Raw genomic sequence first — 17180 nt, forward strand, 5'->3', positions numbered from 1 at the left:
GAAGAGTACCAGGAACTAATTGACATGCTCGACAGACATGGTTTTGATCTTATTATGTTCATCATTAAATGAAACACTTCACAAATTAATGACTTACTCAATGAAATTACTATACTTAAAAATAAAATACTTGATTTATATCTGTTTTTGTAATAAGCAAACAATAATCAGTTTTTGATAGAGTTGATGATAATTGTATGGCAGTTATTGAAAGGAAAAGGAAGAAACTTATTAGAGATTCAATAAGTATGTTAATGACAAAGCATACATGATTCCTAAGAATGATAAGTACTCTGTGGATCCTGGGAAACATGAGAGGAGTAGAAGGGATTTAACAAGGGAGAGACTGGATAAAGTTAGTTACCTTAACCCCCCACAAATTATGGACACTTTATTATCATATCCTAGGGAGGACTGTATTGATGATTTCCCCCTCCCCACCCAGGAAATCAGAAAGGTTTTAAAACAGAATTAAAGGGTATTATAGTACCCATTTTCAGGATGCCCCCCCCCCGAAGTCCACAAAACTTTGGGAGGGGAAAACCAGTACACAGAAGAAGGGAGGAGAGGAAAATCCAAAAACAACTACAGGAAAAACAACAGCTAATTGCCTTTAATTATCCACAGGATAAGATTATGACATCTTATGAAGGTAAACTTTTGAGCCATCTGGACTTTAATATCTTTAATTATAGTAATTCCCAGATCACCACTGGACATTTTTCATTCTTTAGTACATGGTTTAAATGTGTGCCTAACAATATAATAGATATTTTAGATTTAGTTCTGGAATTAAAATTATACACTTGAAAAATTAACAGTGTGGCTTTTATCTCTACACCATCATTCTGCAACTGTATACATGCCAAATTCCATCGCGGGACCTACCATTCTGAGACGTATAAATCGGATGTACTGTAATGTTTCTATAGTGTTTTCTTTCAGTGTATAAATTCCTTTATTTTGTAAGTGCTGTAGTTTTTCCTCCCAACCATCTATTAAAAATGAATTATATCCATTCAGATGCTCCTGATTAACAAAATGAATAAATTAGATAAAATGAAATACAGTATAGATGACCACCAAATCTGTGCCTATAATTATTTTGGTTCATACCACTATTAAAATCAAACTATTAGCACTTACTTATACATTATGAGCATGTAGCTTAACAGATTAATGTTTGTCTGTTGCAGCACTGCATGCATTAATCTGAAATCCAATATTTGTTATATTAATGTTAATAAAATGTAATGATGGAGAAGACCTACCTGTGAGTAACCAACGTAGTTGTAGATGCAGAAGTAGAATTTATAATTACTTTGTTCTTAATGTATTGCTCTGTAGAACGAGAAATAGGATTTCATTATGAGTTGCCTTTTTTAAATTTTATCCTTCCTAACATATTCAATCACTTATTTTATTTGAAACATAAATGCGCACTAAACTGGTTATACTTTTTCATGTATGTTGGAAAAACTGAGAAATTGTAAGCAGTGACAGTAATAAAATATTATATAACAAATGCATGTATATAAAATATGAAATGGCAACTGCCAGTTTCATTTGTATTTTTTTCCAAAAGTACATTAAAGGAAATGGCCATTGCATTTTTCATCACCTTGGTCTTGTCCTGTTTAAGTACCATATAAATATCTTTCTTAGGTAGCTCTCCTAGGAAACAACCATTGCTTGTAAAACTGCTGTATTTTAGTATGACAACAGAGATCTGACTGGTGTGTTCTAACCAAAGAAGGTACTCCCAGACAAACATAAGAAGTTGACACAAAGATATATATATATATATATATATATATATATATATATATATATATATATATATATATATATATACACACACACACACACACACACACACACACACACACACACACACACACACTTCTGAAAATACAATTCTTTTAATGAGACAGTGCTCCTGCATTATCCCTGATACTGGCACTTGTTTAAAGTAGACTTACCTGGGTAACAAAATCAAATATATACCTCTCAACTGTACAGATTTTCGCAGAATGTCCAGATTTCTGCCTCATATTTTTGGTGTGCTCTTCCTAAAATCTGTACTTTTCTGGGCAATAGCTGAGGTTTGAAGTCATTAAATAATGACAAACATTTGAGTTTAAGACTCCAAATCCTCCAGAAAGTTCATGCTAATGCTAAACCTATTATTCTATCAACTTTCTAAGTTTGTAAGAGCAATGTTTAAAATATGTCCCTATTTGTCCCCACATCATTTTAGACTTTGTCCAGATTTTTTGCTCTAAGAGGTTGAGAGATAAATTAACATACAGATACTGTTCTGCTCTATAAACCAAGTTTCCTTAATTGTTAATAATACCCTCTTTCATAGCAGCTTAAGTTCAAGAAACAGAGTAATGATGTTTCTTTTTCCTCCTAATCATGAAGATCGGAACAATTTATATTTATTTTTGGTCAGTCAGCAATCAATCATTAATTTTACTGTGATGTTCTTCAATAGAGCAATACAACACAGTAGCAATAATATTCATGCAATATTACATTGAACCTTAACGGATTCAGTATACATAAGGATTTAAGGTACTGAATCTTTAAATAAGCACATGTTTCATTGGACCAATAAGAAACTTTGGTTCAGATGTTTGGCCATTATGGCTATTTCACTACCTATTAGATAGGTAATAGATCCTTTTTTTGAGGAACAGGTTATCTCTTCTTGACATAAGAATTGATTTATTGACTATTCCTGTCTTATCAGGAAAACTGTTCAAATCATCCATCATGCTTTCTGTGGGAAAAATAAATTATTCTCACACTACCTGTGAACTGGCCACATTGCAGGACTCAGGAACACTAAGATGTACTGCATTACCTGTTATTGTGTCATGCTGTAGGGAGTAGAACTGAGCAGTTTGAATCATAAGGGTTTGAGATTTATTGAATTTCTATATTTATTTACTGGGATAGTGCACTGATCACAAACAACCAATTTCAGACTCAGTATGGGTAAAAATGTTTCACATATAGTACAAAAATATAATCCATGGTGGTGCAGCAGTAGCGTTGTCGCCTCACAGCAAGAGGTTCTCCCGTTCGATTATCGGCTGGAGCACCTTCTGTGTGGAGCCTGCATGTCCTCCCCGTGGTCGAGTCGCCTTCGAAAGACATGCATGAATGGGCATGCCTTCATTCAAGTTTGGGCATCGAGCTGGCACCTTGGCACCATAAAAATCTACTGCCACTCATTAGCAGAGCAGAGTTCCGCTGTGGTGACCCCTAACCGGTAAAAGCCGAAAGAAGAACAAAACATACATTGTACCAGTCTTGCAAAATACTATACATTATGTACTGTAAAAACAGAAAAAAGTCAGTTAGCAGCTAAATAAATTGCAATGAAAAAAAAAAAAAATATATATATATATATATATATATATATATATATATATATATATATGTGTGTATATATATATATATATATATATATATATATATATATATATATATATATATATATATATATATATATGGGTCTACTTCATTTGATTGAAAGACCATTTGACCTAAACCCATTTGATTGAAATTTCATTTGATTGAAAACAAGTATTCATGGCAAATAACAGGTATCTGTCCCCCTCCCCAATGTCATGCGACCCTGGAGTTGGTATATATAGTTAGGGGGGTGGGGGCTGCAGCACCACACATTGGGGGGGTGTGGTGGGCGAAGCCCCCCCCCATCTATTTTCATTTAAAATCTGTACTTTTTGTGTTATTTTTATCTTTTAAAGGAAACTAGGTGGGGGGCTTTGCCCCCCACACCCCCCCAACTATTAACTTCTCTGGTGCCCCAGCCCTTCAGCCTTCAAGGATATATTAAAAACATTCCCATCACCACCTTAAATAGTAGCAGCCATTACCATAACAAAATGTATTAAAGCAACAATAGCTAAAAAAAATCCTACAATTAATTTCCATATTCAGCCCATACAGGTTATAAGTTAAACATTTTAACATAAAAAAAACTTTCTTTATATAACAGCCAGTATCTTAAATTTTATGGATGTTGAAACACATTTTAAACTTTAAATCAGGTATACAGTGTTTCAGTTCCAAAAAATGTCTCTGTATTGGACTTGTCAAGCTTGCATTTTTTATATCCCAAATATTTTCTAAAATTCTCTTATTTAGAGTCCACTTAGTTTCACTCACATATGTCTTTTGACACAGGCATATTAACACATTAATCACCCCTTCCCACAAATAAGTTATCTGCTGATAAATACAAACTTCTGTCCATTTAACATGCATTCAGAACCCTCAAGAATATATGTTCATTGTCACATTTTCCACATTTTTGAATCCCCATAAAAGCCAAAGGCTCTCTAGTGCTTTTATGTACTCGGAATATATTATATCAAACTTACTATGGACTATCTCAGCATCCATACTACTCCCTTTCTTATATGCAAATCTCTGGAAGACTGGTAAATTTGAACTCATCAGCCAATAATATGTGCGAGTTCTTAGCAATACCAACCATCTTATGTATTAAACATTGTGCAAAAATACACAAATAGGTCCTTTCATTTCCTTTTTAGATGTTCTATTAGTTAACTTAATACCCCCAAATTTCTCTTACAGTATTTATATTTTATTATTTCTCTTCGCAATACAACTTAAGAATAGATTCAATATCTTTTGCATAATGAGACTTTACACAAAGATATTTTTTCCTCAATAACTGACCATAGGGACAAGAATTTCGTAGAAACCTAGTATGGTCACAAAATGTAAACAATTAATTGATTCTGCAATCTTTCTACTGATTTTGGAGCAAATATTTCATTCATGTACATAAGGAATAAAATTTGCCTTTTATCTTTTATACTACTAAATCTAATATTAAATCTGTTATTCTATAAAATTTACCCAGATTCATCAATTAAAATCTGATTTATGTACTCGGAATATATTATATCAAACTTACTATGGACTATCTCAGCATCCATACTACTCCCTTTCTTATATGCAAATCTCTGGAAGACTGGTAAATTTGAACTCATCAGCCAATAATATGTGCGAGTTCTTAGCAATACCAACCATCTTATGTATTAAACATTGTGCATAAATACACAAATAGGTCCTTTCATTTCCTTTTTAGATGTTCTATTAGTTAACTTAATACCCCCCAAATTTCTCTTACAGTATTTATATTTTATTATTTCTCTTCGCAATACAACTTAAGAATAGATTCAATATCTTTTGCATAATGAGACTTCACACAAAGATATTTTTTCCTCAATAACTGACCATAGGGACAAGAATTTCGTAGAAACCTAGTATGGTCACAAAATGTAAACAATTAATTGATTCTGCAATCTTTCTACTGATTTTGGAGCAAATATTTCATTCATGTACATAAGGAACAAAATTTGCCTTTTATCTTTTATACTACTAAATCTAATATTAAATCTGTTATTCTATAAAATTTACCCAGATTCATCAATTAAAATCTGATTACAGTTCCTATAATAAATTGCAAATCATCATGAATTTATATATATATATATATATATATATATATATATATATATATATATATATATATAAAACCAGGATAAAAAGTTTTTTTTTTTCAAACTATTTGGACAAAGAAAAGTATTTTAATTGGGTTGACATTAAATTGAACATTGGCTTCTCAGCTTCCATCCTTGCACAGGGAAGAAAATTGTGACTGCTGTTTAGTGACTTCAAAGAAGATAACAAGTCAGATGCACTACTGCAGTATCCTGCAAGTCTATATGCTTATGGATTCTAGATTATTACATATAAAAACTGTATCTCTTCCCTAGTATTTGACCCGATTTTTCTCCAACTGAGAAAATGGACTGGGACTGTAACAAACATTAAAAAAAAAAAAAAGATTCAGAAATATCCACCTAATCCAGTGAGAGGGAAGTTCAAATAAATACAAAGTCCTTTTTTATGTAAGCCTAGAGTGAGACAGCGTAAATTCATATGTGTTATTAAAGTTCAGCATTTAAAATACGGGAATCTGTCTGCTTCCCGGCACTATGACTTACACAGTTCCCACTCCATTAATTTTAATCACTGCTACTCACACCATCAATGTTCATTTTTATGTTTTCATATCTGTGTTTTCTGCTTCCAGTCTCTGCCCTTAAAAATTTATTCCAGACACAACACTTCATCTTGTCTTAAACTGTCTTCTACTTCCTCTTTTCTGTCTTGCTCTTCCTTCTGACCAATTATAGGATATTTATTTTATGTCATTGTGTCTTCTTTATTTCATCAGTACTCTCTAAGCTCCTCATTGCTGCAATGCTCCATTCTTGCTCCACGGATCATATTTTCCATTTCTTAGTTCATGCACACACCAGTAATAGCTCAAGACTCCTTTTTTGGTCCAGGTACAAAATGAGCACATTATTTAGTTGGCAAGGCATGTAAAGAGGGGGGAAAAAAGACTGTGTGTAGGCAATACACAACTGAAGTGTACCTTTTGTCATATAACTGAATAAAATATTACAGTAACATTCTCAGTATATTATATAATGATCCTCATTTACTACAAAATGTCCTTAACCAGTGATTACTTTAATTATTTTAATTTCATCTGTTTATTAACGGAGCAACACTGGAAAGTGCCTCTGCATCAACTCAGTAAAGTATGAAAACCTTAATCCTAAATCTGACCTTACTCGAACCCTAACACCATACCTTACCTTTCGAAAAAACCCTTCCTGTAACACTGTCATTAGAAAAGACAAATGAATACACACAAACATGCACCAACATACACTATAAACATAAAATCTAACCCCTATAGTGTGATTCATCATTGTATCACAAAATTGAATGCAAAACATCTGACATGATCCAGAAAAGAAGCACACTATCGAACACTGAAAAGACTGATCAATTTATTTTACAATTTTTCCACTAAAACATCCATAACACAACCGCTTAGTTGTCTGATAAGTGGTAGTATGATAGAAAGGGTTTCTTTAAGGTAAGATGTAGCATTAAGGTTAGGGTCAGTGTCTACTACTAAGGTGGACAGGGCTCCTCTGGAAAGTAGAAGCTTGTCATTCATTGGGTAGGCAGGGATGGGAGGATCTGGGCATGGTCACCCAACCTGTTGATGGTAGCTACTGTTGATGCATGTGAAGGAGCACAGATGTACAGACTAAGGAGGCATAGATAGCCCTTGAGATGATGATCAGAGTGCTCACAGCACCACTGTAGTATATGTGTGCGTGTCAATATGACAGTTAGGCTCATAAACAAAAAAATTAAAAATGTTGCTGCTGGAATGCTGATGAAAACGCAAGACACCTTCAATGATGTCTGGATGACAACCCCTTAGACACTTGATGGGCAGCAGGCATGGTGGCAAAAATGGCACATTAGAAAAAAAAGAGAGAACAGAATAACATAAATTACATTGTAGTTCTTAAAGTACATAATCTGAGCTCTGAAGAATTATTACTCCCATGTTCCTAGCAAACCATTTGTGAATAACTGTTACAACTTAACCACTACAAAATGGAATGCTTTGATAGAACTGAGTAACAAAATAAGGTATGAAATATGAAACTCGGTAAATGAAGTGGCATTGTAATTATAGACACAAAAAAGTTTGTTGATAGTATAAATTTGTTGTTGGGGAAGGAGGGGCATTGCAGTATAGTCTGGACATATGCAGCAAGATATTTGTTGTGGTGATTTGTTACTGATGTATAGGGAATTGCAGTAGATTATGGACATATTCAGCAAGATCTTTGTTATGTGTGACAGGCTTCACTAGATGGTACTGTGTGAACAAATGATGCAGCAGGAGAATATTACGACAGGACCTACCACACAGGTCAAATCATCAGTAGAAGGGTACTATTTAGAGTTAGGGGAAGAACATACAGTAGCAGCAGAACAGAGTCACAACTGAGGTGGAAGCAGATGTAATATATGCAGCACTGATACAGAGGTGGCATCTGGTCCACAACTATGGTCTGTGACTCAGACAACACAGAATAAAATGATGCATGCAGCATCACACACAGATTATACAACATTTATGTATCAGGTGTCACTATACTCACACTGGTTAGAGGTGGGCAGGGCATAGGCATCATAACTTGTACAGGTGGCTGCAGCACTACAATGCAGTGTAGGATAACAGGAGAAGAAAGTAATAGCTACACATTATGAAACATTTAGGGGAATCAGGCATCACATCCTCCAGTGGGTCTGGTTGCCATGACATGATCATTGCTTGTGTCCAATGGATAGCTTGCAGTATCAGGAATGGGTCCATTCCATGGTAGGAAAGAGTTAGAACTACAGAACCATGCAGGGGCACTCCTGACAAGGTATACCATGTATTAAGCTTGATGAGTGCTACCATCCTTGACATAGATAATGCCCATGACCACAGACTGCATGCCATGCACCGGCAGGTGAAACTGATGTTGTCTCACCAATCATCTCTATAGTCTGACGTGTGATGATCTGTGCAGCCTGCTTTTAATCTGGATTCTCTCATGGTCTTAGAATGTAGTTGCAGTGTGCGTTGTGGATGCAGCTATGGGGGCAATATTTACTACCATTGACATGAGCAGCTATGTTGTCTCCCTGTGCCTATACTCTCTCCAAGTAACTGTGTGTTTGGTGCTTCCCTTCCACAAGTCACAAAACATACTTTGCCGCTCTGCATTGCTGTGCATAGCAGTCATCTGTGCCAGGATTGCTGAAATACATATCAAATCATTGTCTGTGAGTGCCTCACACACATTATGGCTGTTCTAGATTCATGGCAATGCTTCACCCCCCCCAGAGTCTCTTTCTTGTTTTGGGTATGCCCAACTCTGAGGTGGCATACATGTGAGATGCCTTGTAGCCTGGAGACACAAGTGGAGCCCATGTTGGACTGTTGCAATAAGTTTATCATGCTCTATTGTGGCTGTGTGCTCAGCCACTACCTCTGAGGATGCCTCTGTAATGATGGGTGTAGGTGACCCTTTCCCCTGTACTGCTTCAGACAACACCACTGTCATCAATTTATACCTCTTGCAAATTGCTGTATCATTATCCACAAGTGCCCTGTTGATATTAGCCCTGTGTTGTCCTGCTGTATAGGATGCCTCCTCTAGTACACCCTATGAATGTGGAAAAATACATGATGACCCTATGAATGTGCAAAAACACATAACAGCTTGTCAGCCCCCTCCATATATCCCTTCAGTCAAGCAAACAGGTAAATGTAAAAACACTTATGTGTGATACATTGGAAGCATACCATTTTTGAGTAGGATATTGTACTTGCAGACCAGAGGCGTCTGATAGGGTAGATACACAGGTGGACCATTGTCAGTCTATTTTTTCAGTCATGCAGTGGTATGTGTTGTAGTCTACTGTAGTGGACATTACTAACCAAGTGCATCATCTACATGTCAAGCCACCCATGGATAAAAGGCTCTAATTCCACTGGCCAGTGAGAAACACCAAACTCTCTTTGCTCTCTGTCAGCCACTTGTTTGTGGGTGGATCTTTCTGTTGCATTTTTCCATGCCTTCTCCTTTGCATGGAGTGTTACATACAGGTATCCCTCTATCAACCCTTACTATACTGACCAATTATGACCCCCCCCCACAGCATTCACATCTTTGCAAAAATCTGTGCTAAATCTGGTATCAGTAGTCCTTGTAGTTAGCACTTTTTCCCAGTAAGCGCATGCTGTGACTGAAGCTCCTGCAGTAGTAATTCATTTTCTTGGCTTGGGACCCTTTATAGTCATTATTTCTCTTGGCTGACTATGCCACTACCTACACCACTAAGCACAGAATATATCATTCAAGTGTGTGTGTATATATACTGCACTGTGACATGCATGGGATTAGGACCATGGCTTCTCACCATATGGACCTGGTTAACATCTGCAGTTACTGGTATGCACAGCCTAAAACCATCATATTGTGTTGTACATATGTCAGTACTTACAACCCTGGGATTCCACCTGCATCCAGTATGGCATGTAATCCCTGTGCTATGCTATGTTCATGGCTTGATGCCTCCCTCCGCCCACACAGGCAGACACTATTATGTATTGCAGCTGTGATGCAGCCCCAGTTACCCATAAAATGGGAAATGTGCTTCACTTTCCCTGACAAACACCACAGAGTTAGGTTAAGGTACTTTTGCAGACAGGACACCTTCCTTAAATCTGTAAAGCTTGTCATTCACAGAACTTTTACTCACATTTTAGTCATACAGTTGTGATGCTGCATAAGATAGTGATGGCATTTATGCTAAGCTGACAGCAAGCAGCTGGCATGGTATTTATTCAAATAAAGCCAAACAGTGTCAATATATGTGAGTCACTTCCTATGTTCCATGTGCTATAAAAGTATATTGCACAAGCCACGCCACTTTTATAACTCTTACCAGTTACAACTTAACAACATCACACTTTAGCATACAGTTAGCTACCTAGCTATTGCTCAACTAGGTAGCTACCACTGTGGGTCTTCCGCTCTTTTACATACACGCCAATCCTCTAGTTATACATTAACTAGTTAATTACTACTCTAGTTTGACCTCCACTTTTACATACCTTCTTCTACTTTTCCAGTATCCCCATCACTCCTAATATTGTACATATAAATAACATTACTGCTACTTCTGACTCTTAGCACAAATAACAGACTACCAACCCCCTTAATATCAACCTCATTCTCATAAACTTGTCTTCACACATCCACATTCAGCAGTACTTCAAATTTTCTCTGCATAGTCACAGAACTATAATCTGCCACTCATGTTCATCGTTTCACTTACAGGTACATGAAACATAAATCCATAACCCTAGAAGTGACTATAAAAATTTAATGTAAACGTAAGTGGCCCTACCTTCTGCAGCCCTCGGGGAACTTAACTCAAGCTATGTGGCAACATACATCTAAATCCCAGCCGTACTTTAAGCCAACAAATCACACCCAGGTCCCTACAGTACAACTGTCCTCCCTCCTACCACCCTCAATTAGAGATTCAAACTTACTCTTTCTCAGTATGAACTTTAAGAGTATATAAAGTAAACTACAAGATCTCCATGCATACACAGCACTCCCGAGATATAACATAGTTAAAAACAGAAATTAAGGAAAAAATATTACCCCAGGCTTTTACACAATTACATTGAACAGAAATACATTTAGATGCTGCAGAGCAATAATAAATAGGTTCATAGGTAGGTACTAGGCTATTAGCCCAAGGACCTAAGTAAGCCTAGCCAACAAGGTTCCCTGGCTTACACCACCCAAGAAAGTTAATTTCCTGTGCCCCTGTCGAGCAGAGCCACAGAAGTGATCCCATCCACTCATCAAGATTATTCTTGAAGAGTGCTAATGAAGAACTTTGCTTGATATAGATGGGTAGCTTGTTCCAGAGTATAGGAAGTCTCTGGGATAGGAATCTATCCCTCCAGCATTTCCTGTTTATTGTGGTGACAAAGTTTAGGTCTCTAGAGCATGTAGCTCAGAGGGATAGGGATTTCTTAAGGTGTAGCATGTCCAACAGATCTGGGTTTAACATAGCTTTATATGTTAGGCAGAGATCCCCTCGGAGAAGGTGATATGCTACAGAGTAAAGCTGGAGTTTTTTGAGACAGTCAGTGTAGGGCAGCTGTTTCAGGCCAGTAATCCTCTTTGTGAGGTACTTCTGTGGCCTTTCCAGCTACTGCAGATGTTTATGAGGTACATTCCAAAAGGGGTGTTGTACTCTATAATGGGTCTAATGAGTGCCGAGTAGAGGAGAACAATGACCTCTTTTTTTCCTGGATGAGAACCCTTTTATGATGAGATGTGTCACGTTGAAAGATTTCCTGACTACTGTGGCAATGTGATTCTCAAAGGAGAGACTACTGTCCACCTGGGTCCCAAGTTCTCATCACACATTCAGCATTAAGTAGACTGCTGTTTATGTGGTAGTTCATGGGTACAGAGTTTTTACCAAAGGGGATGGCAATGCACGTTTTGACATTGAGCTTGACGCCATGCCTCTGACACCAGGCATCTGTCTCAGTGACGCTCTTCTGTAGGATGTCCACATCATTTGGGGACTCGACTATGGCCCATAGTTTGCAGTCATCTGCAAACTTCATTAGCCAGAGGCCTTCTGTGTTGGCCTGTACTTCAGAGAAGTAGATACCAAACAGGAGAGGTCCTAGGACTGAACCCTGTGGTACTCCACTTGTCACTGGTCTGAAGTCAGATTTGGAGTCTGCAACTTTTACAGTGTGGGTTCTGTCAGTGAGCCATTTGGCAACCCATCTTGTGACATAGGGATTTATACCTAGTTTAGTGAGTTTAGCTATAATTCCCAAATGGGAGATGGTTTTGAAAGCCTTGGCGAGGTCAAGATAGACTGTGTGAATCACCTTACCCTTGTCTACTGCTTTGGTGACTGCCTCAAAGAAGTCAATCAGGTTCAGAAGGCATGATATGCCTTTCACAAACCCGAACTGGGTGGGGTCCAGAGTTTGGAGGCTACCAATGTCTTTGTTTATGAGTTCCATTATGATACGTTCCATGGCCTTGCAGACCAGGCTCGTCAGGCTAATAGGGTGATAGGTCCCAAGATCAGTGGTGGCTCCCCCTTTGTGGAGTGGGATAACTGTTGCTGTGTACCATTCAGTGGGCACAAAGCCTGATGTGAGACTATGATTGAAAATGGTGCTAAGGTGGGGAGCCAATTCGTTCTGAACTTCATGTAAAACACAGCCTGGGATGTTGTCCGATCCCATGGATGCTGTGTTTTTGGTTTTAGAGAGTGCAGCTTTTACCTGCATAGATGTGATTACAGGGACTCTGCATTCTTCCTGTATAGATATGGCCCTTTAGGGGGTGAGAGGAGGGTAAAGTTAGCACTGAACCTATCTGCCTGGATGTTGGCAATATCAGTTGGTTCTGTAATTTTTGTGCCGTTGTACTGTTAACTCAGAGCAGATCTGGGTGTTGCCATTGAGATTCTTGACATAGCTATAGAATGTTTTGTGGTTCCCCTTAGAATCAGTGGTGATTTTATTTTCATAGCTAGCTTTGAAGGATCTTATAAGGGATCTCAGCTTCTTACTAAGGTTGACCAGGCAGCTCCTCCACTCATGGGATTTTGCTCTCTTTTGCAACAGTTTCTCCCTTCTGTTGTAGAGTTTGTTTATGGCAGGGCACCACCAGATTGGATTCGTTTTTTTGGAGGATAGCGTATTGGTTTTGTTTGGGATAGAGTGCATTTGTGTAGGATTCAGCAGTCATAACTGTATTGTCCATCTGCATGTGTGTCATGAAGTTTGCCATTTCTATCTTAAGAAGCATGAAGTTGGCTTTGGAGAATTTTTTTACCATGGTTTCCTTAATGGTGGGTGGGGGTATGATGTGGATATCTAGGGTGATTAGCTTATAGTCGGATCTGACCAACGAGGAGTTGATTTCAGGTGTGGAACACCGGTCACTCATGTCGGTAATGACTAGGTCCAGGATATTGTTGCCCCTGGTGGGGGTGTGGATAAGTTGATCCAGAGCAATGGAATTTATGAATTCCAGAAAGCGTTGAGCGAAGGAGTTGGTACATGAGTAGTTTTCCCAGTTAATGGTGGGGTAGTTGAAATCACCCATTATTAGGCTGTTTGGTTGAACCCTAATATTTTCCAGTATACCAATAAAAGAGGAGTGGGAATCCTGGAGCATGGTGGGGGATCTGTAGCAAGCCACAATTTGGATTGCAGTTTTGCCCAGAGTTAGTTGTACTTGGATAACCTCGGATGCTGCGCAACTAGCCTGGAGGTGTGGATATCCTTAATGAATATGGACACAGCTCCGCCTTTGGTGTTCTGGTCCAGGTTAGACGGCCAAAAGTGTAGTATGAGTTATAGCCTGGTAATGCAGGGGTGCTCTCTAGAGCCTTGAACCAGGTCTCAGCCACTGCACAGATATCGATGTTCTCCATTTTAAGGAGTGCCTTGAGTAAGTGCATTTTGAGATTTAGACTTCTAGCATTGAGTAGCATTGACTACTCTAGCTAGCATTGAATAGCAAATAAAGATAATATAGAGTAAATCTTCATACCCATGACATAACCAACTTTGACAAAGCAGAAATCATTATCTCTTATCTCAAACTTAATGGCAAAAAGACCATATGCATTGCTTCATTATATCTACCATCTGGTAACAAATACTACCGTAACTGAGGCTATCCACCATCCCCAAAATATACCCCAATAAACAATTATAATTGGCAAACCTGCAATTCAGCAACTGCTTCTAACAAACACAATCGGTTTGTTTTCCCCAAGTAATCATTACTACTGCAGGAATAGAAAAGAATGGGAATCTGTACTGGACTGGACTCTTACCAGCAAAACCAACGCTATAAACTCTTCCGCGTGCTTACCTGACATTGACAGAGTTAGTGACCATTTCCTGAGGTATGTATTGAGACAATAGCAAAGCTAGTAATATACAACCAAGTACGTAACTTGACTAACTTTAACAAAGACACTGTCATCTCTTTCTTTTACCTCTGTGACTAGACTCCACTAAACACATTAACCTTAGATGATGCTGTCTCTCAATTCAACAACACTTTCCTTAATATCCTAAACGAAATGGCACCAATTAATTCAAGAAAAGTGAAATTATCTCTTAGCTGACCAGTGAATATAATTAATCTACTTAGAGAGACAACACCAGGAAACTGTGGTAAACAAACAAAACACCAAATAGTTTCCAGACTTTCAGACAAGTTAAAAACATGTCTAAAACAGATTACAAATCAGAAAAGGTCCTGTTACTTAAACATCTAACAGAAATACAAAAACAGTGTCAAATTATTTTGGTCAGCTATCAAAAAACTTCTCTAACTTGGTCAATCTACCACTCCAACCCCAACAACCATAAGCAACAAGGATGACATCCCAACCCAACTTAATTCATACTTCAATAATGCTATTCTTTTTCTCATCAAATAAAACACCAACCCCATTAAACAATAACACAAGCTTTACTTTTCAACCTGTGCAATCCTCCACTATTAGAAAAATGTATCATAATCAAAACCAACAACCTTAGCAGCTGATAACCTGCCACCTGAAGATCTAAAACTAGCAACAGATGCTCTGTCACTCCCTATCTCCATATTCATAAAATATTCAATAACAGAAAAACATGTCCCAGCTACCTGGAAATATCATGCATTATTCCATTGTACAAAGATGGTAACTTTACTGATTTCTCAGATTGCAGACCCATTGCAGTCTTATCACCACTATCAAAAATCTTGGAAAGATGTGTCCAGACACAGCTTATCAACCACCTCACTAACACAAATCTCCTGTCAAAAACATTTCATGGCTTCCTTTCCAGACATAGCACAAACATTTCCCTCCTTAATTTTACGAGTACCAAAAATTCAAAATAGAAACCTAGGTAAACTACCCTTGTCCCTCTTCACTGATTGCTTAAAAGCCATTGATGGAGCCTCCCACCAAAAACTTCTTGAACTGTCATCACATGGACTGACTCATTCTTCCTTCTCCTAAGGTCACAGCTGTCTACCCAACAGACAAGTAGGCAAATGGAACCAAGAACTTTCACCATCTCTCCCAGTCACAGTTGGAGCCCCACATGGATCAATACTGGGTCAACTCTTAATTCAATATTTTCACTAACAATCTTGATACTGTAAGCAAACTTGTCACCACTGCACAATACGCAAACAATTCTATACATATCTGTTCTGCCTTAATTCTCCCAAAACGTTAAGAAATCACCCAACTCTCCTTCTCTGCTATATAATCTTGCCTAGGTAATTCTAACTTACTCATAAGCCCAAATACAACAAAATCAATGTTCTTTTCCCCTAAGAAATACAACAACCTTAAACATACCTTCCAAATGAGTTCAGCTAACAACAGTAAAACTGAACTGGTTCCTCAGACGAAGTTACTGGCAGTCCTAATAGACACCCAACTAAAATGTATCTAGCACCCCCATCAATCCATCAAATAACATTCATAAATCTGGGTTCCCTCTTCAAAGCTAAGAAATACCTCACAGATATGTCCAGAAAATCCATTGATAGAGCCATCTCTTATGTACATAAAATATTCTTACTAATCTTAACAAAACTGAAAAAAAATTAAATTAGAAACATGCTGTAACAAAATAACTGAATTTTCTGCAAAACTCCCTATACAAAGTCCTTCATTGCACTGCCTTAAGAAAGCTAACCTGGTTAGAATCAAACCATTACATATCCTATTCCCAATTAGTCACGGCATACAAACTTATCTATATGCCAGAAAATGCCCTGCTCTCTAAAACTTTGTGCAGCACTACACTTGTACCAGGGCCCTGTGCTCAAGCAAAAAATCTTATCTGCTTAACACTGAATCCATCAGCAAGGTAGGAGACTCCTTATGCTCCAGCTATGTCTCAAAATTATGGAATGATATCCCTCTCACACTGACTGACAATTATTTTCAAAACCCAGTTTGATCAGTACCTAAACTACACCTGGCTTTGTATATATCCCACACCTGGATAAGCTGACCTACATAATTATCACAAGTGCATAGCTACTTCTTCTAGAACATCCTTGAAAGATCTTTTATGCAGTGGATATTTCTGTAGCTCTCCTCTCTTCCCTTCTTACCATCTACTTTATATATATTTGAAAAGTTTAGTATAGTTAATCAGCCATCATGTTTTGGAAGGTAGGTGGAAACCGGTGTACTTGGGAAAACCCATACATGGTCCATGGTTGGGCCACCCTTGTGTAATTGCATTATAATAGCAGTTTTCCAGGCTTTGGGAATGTAGCCAGTGGAGAGGCTTAAATTAAAGAGGTTAAGTAGTAGTTCAGGTAAGTCATATTTGGCACTGACAACCTGGTATGTTATCAGGGCCCATGAATGAAGTATTCTTAGTTTTTGAGAGGGCTTTGAGAGCTTGTTCAATAGTAAATAAAGAGCATGGCTGCTATAACAGTGGAGTAGAATCTGCACTAAATTTGTAATTGTTACCTAGGTCAGAGAGTGTAGTATAATTGTGAACTAGCTTCAAACATTGTTGAGTGTTAGTCTTTAACTTCTTGCCATAGTTAAATGTA

General features: G+C 37.7%; 1 protein-coding gene across 6 annotated transcripts in view; it reads right to left on the reverse strand.

The window, feature by feature from the left end:
- Nucleotides 1–17180, reverse strand: part of LOC122810242 (carbohydrate sulfotransferase 5-like) — a 439379-nt gene that overhangs the window by 63877 nt on the left and 358322 nt on the right. For all 6 annotated transcript variants that reach the window (XM_044081766.1, XM_044081764.1, XM_044081765.1 and 3 more), the window contains one exon: nucleotides 1272–1341. The gene's annotated coding sequence lies outside the window, so the exon portion shown is untranslated. The remainder of the gene's footprint in view (nucleotides 1–1271; nucleotides 1342–17180) is intronic.

This window comes from Protopterus annectens, chromosome 8.part1 (genome assembly GCF_019279795.1).
Source record: "Protopterus annectens isolate FY-2018-M chromosome 8.part1, PAN1.0, whole genome shotgun sequence".
NCBI lineage: Eukaryota > Metazoa > Chordata > Ceratodontiformes > Protopteridae > Protopterus > Protopterus annectens.